The sequence below is a fragment of the Pelodiscus sinensis genome, chromosome 23 (genome assembly GCF_052426305.1).
Source record: "Pelodiscus sinensis isolate ZL-2025 chromosome 23, ASM5242630v1, whole genome shotgun sequence".
NCBI classification, from domain to species: domain Eukaryota; kingdom Metazoa; phylum Chordata; order Testudines; family Trionychidae; genus Pelodiscus; species Pelodiscus sinensis.
Genome location: NC_143074.1, coordinates 17,595,266 through 17,603,803, shown reverse-complemented (window position 1 = coordinate 17,603,803; position 8,538 = coordinate 17,595,266). Strand labels below are relative to the sequence as shown.

Genomic DNA, 8,538 nt, shown 5'->3' with positions numbered 1-8,538 from the left:
CCCAGAGTTAGGACAAACTGCCTAGTGGCATGTGAATTCCCCTACGGAGGGGCATCTCTTAAAGCTGCAGTTGCATGGGAATTCAAGTCCCCCAAAGGTGTGAAGAAAGTTGCACTGGAGTGGGGGGGCGGTGGAGTGAAAAGCCACCCAAAGAGGAGATCTGGAACCAGTGTTCCTTATAAGCTTAGTGTTCAGGTGGCCACCCAGGAGAGTTTCAAATACTGCCAGCTGATTGGCAGAGCACCCACAACTGGCACCCTGTGTCTCTGCTGGTGGTGCACATCTTCCATGCCTTGGTGCACAGAACAAAATGTATTCCGCACAGGGAATGGAAAACAGTTCGAGGGAGCACTATCTGGGACCTGCTGAAATCGAGGGGGGAGGCGAAGCCACCTGAAGATGCTTCCGTGTCCTCCAGGGCTGTTGCACTGCAGTGCCAGCCTGCTATTTAGCAGGAACAGAGCTGGGCCGAGCAGGGACAGCTGGGGAGACAGAGCCCCCGGGATCAAGGCAACTACTCCGGATCGTTAGGGGAGGGGGCAATTTCCTCCCCCCCCCCCCCCCCCTGCAAGTAGCACAGGCCAGTCCCGTCCTTGGAGCTAGGGCACAGGTGGCGGGGGGAGGGGCACTGGAGCAGCGCCCGATGCCCTCTCCCCTCGTCGTGCTCCCACTACCTTGCGCGTGCACCCCCAGCGCGTGCGCCTCATTCCTCCCCCCGCCAGTCCGCCCCGGGGCCGGGCTGGCGCGCGCCATCTGGCCGCCGCGCGCGCCTGCAGCTGTGCTCTCCATGCGTGCCCGGGACGAGCGCTCAGGCGGCTGCATCAGCACCACGGGGAGCAACAGCCGCAGCAGGGCCTGCTCCCGCTCCAGGACTCCTCCGCTGCTACTGGGGGCGGGTTGGTTGTAAGGGTGGGTTACCCCCCCCCTCCACTCCCCCCCCCCGCGCGCTTTTATTTTTCTTGCAGCCTCTTGCGCGCTCCCCACCGAACTTTGCAGGGGGCCGAGGACCCCAGCGCCCCACTCCTGTCCCCGCGCCCCATGGCCTGGGTTTGATGGGCGGGAGCCCGCTGCTGCCAGGCGCGCTTGGGCGGAGAGCGAGCGCCCCCCCCTTCACCATCCTCTTTGGGGCGACTCCTGTGCCGCTTGGTCTGGGGGTAGCTACTTGGGTATCGCCTCGCAGCGCTCCAGGCTGGAGCCTCTGAGAAAGGAGCTCCCCTGAAAGAGATCCAGGCACAATTCCCATGTTTAAAGGTAAGAGGGGTATTTTGCGGGGGGGCGGGGGGTGAAATTGCAAATGCTCTTTGTTTTGCAACCAAATCATCTGTCCACTTTGAGTACCGTTCCCCCCCCCCCCCCCCCCCAGCCACTCACCGTCCTTGGCTGTGCAGAGTCCAGGGTCCTTTGCAAATTGCTCTTCTCTTTCCATTCCACTTTCTCATTCTCCCCCCTCCCCACATCTCTTTCTCCATCCAAACCTGGTTTTGCTCCCTGGTCTTTTGTACAGGTCTGAGGCCAGGAGAGAGAGTGATGCTGCTAACTGTGGACTCCTTTAGATTGGGCAGCTTATCCACCAGGCTTGCTGGAGTACTTGCAAGGTCGATAGCGGGGAGAGTCTACCTCTTGTGCCTATTAAGGCATTTGGCAAAGGGGTTTCCTAGCTGTTGAATGGAGTGAACAGTGTATAATCCTCTCTCCTTGCCCCCATTTGCTATCCTGAGTGCTTAGCCGGTGTGAAGGGAACGGGTGAATCTTCCCCCTCTTCCCAAAAAGCGGAACAAATAAAAAAGCCAAGAAACTCAAAAGTGATTGTTGTTGTGCTGACACTGACCACTGTCTGTATTTTCAGTCACAAAATGCCAGGTCATTAAAGCAACTCTCAGAGGGGTGGGAGGGAAACCCCCACATCAGTGCACAGGTGGCATTATTAGCTGCTCCAGGGATAGCTCTCCCTCGCTCCTGCTCTTTTGTGACAGGAGTCAGTGTGGATCTGAGGTGGAATGTTTCTTGCTCTCTGGACAGTGATGTGACAGGGCACGCCAATAGGAGCCACTCACTCAGGCAAAGCATTTGTCCCCATCGGGAGCTCCATCTCTAGATGCAGGGAGGGGAAATCCCAGTTGCATTCATGTGGGTTTTGATGGATGGCCCGAATCCCAAGGTACTAAGGTAAATAAACTTTGCTGCTCCCAAGTAGAGAAACAGGTCAGAGAACTGCAGTCAAGGGACTTACCTCTGATACCACAGAGAAATAGAAGGGAATGCAAGAAAGGTGATAGCTCAAGTATCCTTCTTTTCTAAGCATGTTTGGCTACCCAATCACAAGACAGACCAGGTGAGTGAGGTAATATCTTTTATTGGATCAATTTGGGTGGGTAACCCAGAAAAGCTTTCCAGCTGCACAGAGCTCTTCTACAGGTTTGGGAAATGTACTCAGATGGGCACAGCTGAATAGAGGTGCAACAGAAGTTTAACATAAATAGTCAGGAGGCCAACAGACTACCAGAGCCTCAGGTGGAAGAGGGTAGGGGCTATGTGCAGCCCTCAGTGAGGGCCAAAGCATGCCATGTCATGCCCCGCCCCTTCCTAAGCAGCCCCCAGTGCCACCCAAAGCACTCTGTATGGTGCTCCAACATTGCTTTAAAGGGCACTCCAGTCATTGCTGTGGTAGCAGCAGCAGAAACCCTTTTGAATTGCTGAACCCCGGGGCAGTTGCCCCCTTTGCCCTTCCCCCATCCCCAGTCAGCGGTCCTGAAAGTAGTTAGCACAGGGATGGGCAATTATGAATAGTGGGTCAGCTGCATAAGTAACCCTCCTTCACCTCAGTGGGTGGCAGCAGTCCATGGCCCACTGGGGTTCCAGCTCCAGCCCACCGGCCCCCGTCTGCCCTTCCTCCTCCACGTGCCTCTCTTGTACCCGGGCACTGGAATCCCACACTTACCTGCTCCTCCCTCTCCTTCCCAGCACTTTCAGAGCCTGTAAATTGCCTGATTTACACTTTGTCCCCACTCTTCCCCCTCCCGGAGCTGGAATGTTGTGAATCAGCTGTTTGCAGTGTTCCAGCTCTGAGAGGGAGAGGGAGGAGTGGGTTCGGTCCCTTCCAAAAGTGCTTGGACCACAGAGGCGGCACAGGAAGTGCAGGGCTCCCATGCTCCACTGTGTGAGAGGTGCATGTGGAAGGGGGCGGCCAGGGGGTCCGTGGGCTGTAAGTGGAGCCCAGTGGGCCGCATGCAGCCTGTGGGCCACAGGTTGCCCTCCAGTGAGATAGCACCATATTCTATGGGACCATCCATGGCAAAGTGTCCCGTTAACAGCCCTGCAGTCACAGGACACACAGTGAGTTAGCGGGTTACCGATTGTTGTAATAAGGCATAAATCCAGTGTCTTTATTAAAACCATGCTTTTCCAGGGTCTACCAAAGTGATGCATTTAAACTGCCAGGCTCACCCTTTGAAAGTGTTGGGCAGGTTTGCTTTGAGGATGAGAACTGATAGGGTGGGTATGGAGTGATCACATTCCCAAGGCAATCACTCTGTATCTGAGATGCATTTTGAGGCATGAGAGAAAAAGGGAAATCGCAACAATGCCTTTGTGTCTGTGTGTTTTTCAGCCATGAATTCAGAGTATATATAAAATTAGTTCCAATGTGTGTTGCCTACCCAGGCTCAAAAGTTAACAGCGGCTGTGATTATTAAGTAGGTTTCATTTTGGTTACGTTGTCATTTAAATTAAGCATTTTGCATCATTCCTGTCATTGGGTCCAGTCCTGTTCCCCTTCCAAGTCAAGTGTAACCCCTACCCAAAGCTCTAGTTGATCTGAGACCAGAATCAAGCCTAAGGTGTCTGCCCAACAGAGTTTACAGGCTAAGGGTAACATTTTCCAAAGTGTCTAAGTGACTCTGATTTTTCAATGTGACTTAGGCTCCTAAATAACCTGGTCTAGATGTTAAAAGGCATCTAAGTGCCTAAAGATGCAAAGAGGCACCTTCTGGCATCTATACCTAACCTGCTTAGGTGCTTTGTAAATGCCACTCGGCACCTAAATACCTTTGTCTATCTGCCCCTTGGTCACTTTTGAACATTTCACCCTAAATACTCAGGATCCTGAGACAGTTTGACCACCAACTTTAGTTTAATGTAAGTCCCACCTACATAACCAAACCGGCCAGTCTTCATATTTGCCTATGCATTGCCTGTCAGCAGTGGTGTCATGTAGATAAATAGCAATGCCCTGCAGCATACTCTCATAACAATGTCGCAGATATAGATGAGGTCAGTAATGGCATGTGGGTGACTGGTGCCTTATGAGATTTGGCTTTTAAAGATGCAACTTCCTAAATCTTTAAAAAGGAGAGAGGGGTGCCATGAAATGAGTATGCACGGTATGTATTTTGCTTGCATTTTGTTCTGTTTCTTTGTTTACTGCTTTTCCCCTGGGGGATAAGTGTGGTACGTCTTTCCCCTCTGACTGCAAGAGTGGGGGATCTATTAAAGTAATATACCTTAGAATAGAGACCAAGGATTGAAAACTGGTAGACCAAACTCTTGTCCACACTATACAGGTGATCTCTCCAGCTCCAGATTGAGGTACATAGGGCAGGGCAGGAAAACCTATCTTGCAGCACCTGTGCTATCCAATTTTTGGAGACAAGGAACTTTCAAGCAGGTCCCACTCACTGTGATCAGTGCAATAGCGTGCAAGTGATCAAGTTGCCTGAGAAGACTGAAAGATATCATCACCCCGCCCCCCCCCCAACACTCTTGGCTCTCCCCTCACTCCCTGAGAAAATATTTACTGAGAAAACAACAAATTGAGATGGAGTCCAGGCCCGCTGGCTTCTCCTCCTGGCCATTAGGAAGGTTAGGTTAAGCATTTCTAGTAGCCCACACAGCTGTCAAGGTGATGACCTTGAAGGGTGACATGCCCTACCTAAGAGAGAGTGCAGTGGAGTGCAAGAGGTGTGTCTTGTCAGAATCATGAGTCCAGGCTCCAGGAGAAGACAACATGTGATGAGGGCCGCGTGCTGGGGAAGGGACTAAGTTTGAAGATGACACTAAGCTAGGGGGAGAAGTAGATACACTAGAGGGCAGGGATAGGGTCCAGAATGACTTAGACAAGTGGGAGGATTGGGCCACAAGAAATCTGATGAGGTTCAACAAGGACAAGTGTAGAGTCCTGCACTTGGGATGGAAGAATCCCAAGCAGTGTTACAGGCTGGGGACCAACCATCTAAGTAGTAGTTCTGCAGAAAAGGACCTGGGGATTACGGCGGTTGAGAAACTGGATATGAGTCAACAGTGCGCCCTTGTAGCCAAGAAGGCTAATGGCATATTAGGTTGCATTAAGAGGAGCATTGCCAGCAGATCCAGAGATGTGATTATTCCCCTTTATTTGGCTCTTGTGAGGTCACATCTGGAGTATTGTCTCCAGTTCTGGGCCCCCCACTACAAAAAGGATGTGGACAAAGAGGGTCCAGCGGAGGGCAACCAAAGTGATGAGGGGGCTGGAGCACATGGTTTATGAGGAGAGGCTGAGGGATTTGGGCTTATTTAGTCTGCAGAAGCGAAGAGTGAGGGGGGATTTGATAGCAGCCTTCAACTTCCTGAAGGGGGGTTCCAAAGAGGCTGGAGAGAGGCTGTTCTCAGTAGTGACGGATGGCAGAACAAGGAGCAATGGTCTCAAGTTGTGGTGGGAGAGGTCCAGGTTGGATATTAGGAAAAACTATTTCACTAGGAGGTTGGTGAAGCACTGGAATGGGTTCCCTAGGGAAGTAGTGGAGTCTCCATCCCTAGAGATTTTTATGTCTCGGCTTGACAAAGCCCTGGCTGGGTTGATTTAGTTGGGATTGGTCCTGCCTTGGGCAGGGGGCTGGACTTGATGATCTTCTGAGGTCTCTTCCAGCTCTATGGTTCTATGATTCTATGCTCTAGAGACCACATAAGCCAGGGGTCCGTGAGTCATGTCTGGAGCCACTGGACCCACGGATCAGCCTTTTTTCCTTCCCTTTCAGTGCCTCCTGCACATCCCAGGGCAGCTGTTCCGGGGGAGGAGCAGGGCTGGGACATTTGTGGGGCAGGAAGAGGAGGGGGCAGCGGTGGAGCAGGGGTGAGAAGAGGTGAGGTGGGAGGGAGCCTTTGGGGAAAAGGGGGGCGTGGGGGCAGGGGCTGAGGGCTACCGAGAAAAAAATTAGAAGCAGGCTTGAGGGTCCCTGAAAAGTTGCAAATGAAAATGTGGAGGTTGAAGATGGAGAACTACTGACATCGGTGCATCTTGCAGGGCTGTGTAGATTAGCCAAACGGAAAGTGATACCTGGCAGCACTTTGCCTATTACTGAGCTGCTGCTTTGGTTGGCGAGGTTAGAAAGACCCGTGTGCAGCCTGGCTGGCCGTGTTCTCACCTCTCTTGCTGATAGATTCATTGTTCCTCGTTCCTAGATTAATTGTGGCCTTTTAGGAGCCGGGGCTCCTTGTTATGAGCATCTTCTTAGCGACGTAGCGTTTCAGTACTGAGAAGGCGGGAGCTGGGAAGAGGTAGACAAAACCAGTTCAGGTCAATGTTCCTTGATTTCTGTGCTGTTCATGGCATACAGACACATAAGTTGGATAAAAACAAACACTCTTGCTGGAAGACTGCAACCTAACACTACACTGTTTCTTAAAATTCAGATCAACAACCCACATGAACGTAAGCGCAGACTGATCCTAATGCAGAGAGGCTACCGTTCATCCTATCTTACTCGAGGCTGTCTCCAGACAGATTCTGATAGCAGGCTTGCCTACTCAGTCGCCTAGCCTGCATGCAGGACCAGGAAGCCCCTTTACAAATTACTGACAACCTGCAATTACGACAGCTTTCAGTTCACTGGTTTCTAGACCTTGGGGCTTTTAGCAGGCTTTGTGTTTGGGCTAGGGGGGTTGTGCTTGGGAGTAAAAGTCAGTTGGATTTTGCTTCCCATCTCCCTGGTTTTGTGCATGTTATTTTCTTACTTGTTTTGGCGCAAAGTTCTGTGTCATTTGCCTCCCTTGCCCATGCCCTCCAGAGGGATTTTTGTCTGATAAGGGTCATGGTATCTCATACTTCTTCTTCCTCCACGTCTCAGCATGTTACGTGGGTTCTCTTGCCTGCAGCTCCTCTCCGAGGGGCATGGAGTCATCTTCACTATAAAGAATGAATAACATGAAGGAAGAGGAAGGATGACTCAGGCTGAGGGGGAAGCTGTTTGTTTACTCCCTTAGATCCGATGTCGTTTTCTTTTGCTTTTCAGGTCTTTTATTTTGAATGGTTTTCTGGTTTTTTCTCTATCCTATTCTGTGTGTATGAATAGGCAGAAATTGTGTGTGTGGGAGGGTAAGGGGGTCAGAATTCACCCCCTCCGCCTTCCTTGGGTTTCAGCTCCCTTACAGTACAGAATTAGCCTTAGCCTCATTCCTTCCTCCCCCCAGGAATGCCTACTCCCATGGTTTCTCCCTAATGGCTGCTCAGCTCATGGGCTTGTCTCTGCAGCGATACCCTGGCTATCAGGTGGGTAAAGAGTTCCCTGCAACAGCAAGTCAGCAGAACCTGCTGAATCCTTCCTAGCAGGATCAGCACTTTTGTTTGCTTGATAATTCACTGGCTGCTTCCAAGGTGGAGAATGGAACCCTTGTGTGCCTTCCTGCAACCAAACTCGACATGTGCAGATGGCTTCTAAGCTGGAATGATTTGATGGTGCATTTGGTCAGCACAGGATTGTGTAAACAGCTCTTCCTCCTTGTTATGAGACAGCACTGGCTTCGTTCTCAGCTCCGCAGCTTTTATCCAGGAGACAGAATCTTGTCATGCTCTCTCTACGACAATATCTGACATGATCCAGCCTGCCCTTGGTGCGTTTCCAGAAATAGCCAGGACTACAGTGCGCAGGGATGACATCTGGATGCATTTCTGTCGAGTTCAGAAATGTTCAGTAAACAAGACGGGGATATATTGTTTAAAGGTTATTTACAGAGACTCTTGTTAAGTGATCTGGCCATGCAGTGGGGAGAGCCTTAATGGCAAGGCGATAAATTGCTTTTTTCCAAAGTACGCTTTAGAAAAGAGTCCTTAAAAACCCAAGGGCAAGTTGCAGCCAGCATTAGCCAACCAAGGGCTTGATCCAAGTAGCATGGAAGTCAAGGGGAGTTTTTCCATTTACTTCAGTAATGGTTGGATGAGCCTAAGGGCAGATTCATATAATTCTGTAAGGGAGCATGATGCTCTCGGACATATCTAGGGACAAAGTGGAGTCTCTCCAGGATTCAAGAGTGAAAAGACTCCCTGTATATTGCAGGCAGCACACTAGCATTAGAATCAATGTGATGAGGCAAGACACGCAATTACGGAACACTTTGCACTTGGATGCAGTAGCCGCTTTTATCTAAGGCTCTCAGAGCACTTTAGAAACGTTAACTAAGCCTGACAAAATCTTAAAAGGAAGTAAACATTATACTTCATCCTGCCTCAATGTGGGGGGCTGGACTAGATGACCTCCTGAGGTCCCTTCCAGACCTGCAATTCTCTGATTC

At 50.9% G+C, this 8,538-nt stretch overlaps 1 protein-coding gene across 1 annotated transcript in view; it reads left to right on the top strand.

Annotated features, from left to right (window-relative positions):
• The first annotated feature begins 707 nt into the window (after positions 1-707).
• FAM163B (family with sequence similarity 163 member B) overlaps positions 708-8,538 on the top strand; it is a 76,012-nt gene continuing 68,181 nt past the window's right edge. The window contains exon 1 of the mRNA XM_075905722.2: positions 708-1,251. The gene's annotated coding sequence lies outside the window, so the exon portion shown is untranslated. The remainder of the gene's footprint in view (positions 1,252-8,538) is intronic.